Below are 567 nucleotides of genomic sequence, written 5' to 3' on the forward strand. Positions count from 1 at the left end.
AGCCCCCCGCGGGCCAACTGGTTGAAGTCGATGATGGACAGCAGCGGAGGAGGCGAGTCCCCGCCCGGGGTAGGGTGGGGCGGCCTGGGCGGGCCCCAGGGAGGCGGCGCCGGGGGCGGCACCGGGGGCGGAAGGCACCAGGCCGAGGAAATGATGCCGCCCCCGCCCACCTGCAAACAGAGAGAACAGGTGTGCCACATCTGTTGCAGCTTTGGTGCGTTCACTTTTTCCAAACCCCCTCACAGAATACCGTAAGCAGCCCCCAGCCAGCTCCAGCCGGCACGAGTTGGCGAGCCGTGATTTAAGTCGCGCTTGGGGCCAACTTTACGCCCGCGGAGCCCCCGTGGGAACGCCGCGCGCAGCAACAGCACCCTGTTGTACGTGCGTGCCCCTAGCCCCCCCCCCTTCCCCCTCTTCCAACCCTCGGGCCCACTCCACGCTCCGCCTTGTAAAATCGCGCAGCAGCCGCCCTTAGCAGGTCGAGATCGCAGTGCCATTGGGCCTCAGGGACACATTCAACTAGCAACTCCCCCCCCCCCCCACCACCACCACACCGAGCCCCTGCTA

This window comes from Frankliniella occidentalis, unplaced genomic scaffold (assembly GCF_000697945.3).
Source record: "Frankliniella occidentalis isolate FOCC.00 unplaced genomic scaffold, Focc_3.1 Scaffold23, whole genome shotgun sequence".
In the NCBI taxonomy this organism is placed as follows: domain Eukaryota; kingdom Metazoa; phylum Arthropoda; class Insecta; order Thysanoptera; family Thripidae; genus Frankliniella; species Frankliniella occidentalis.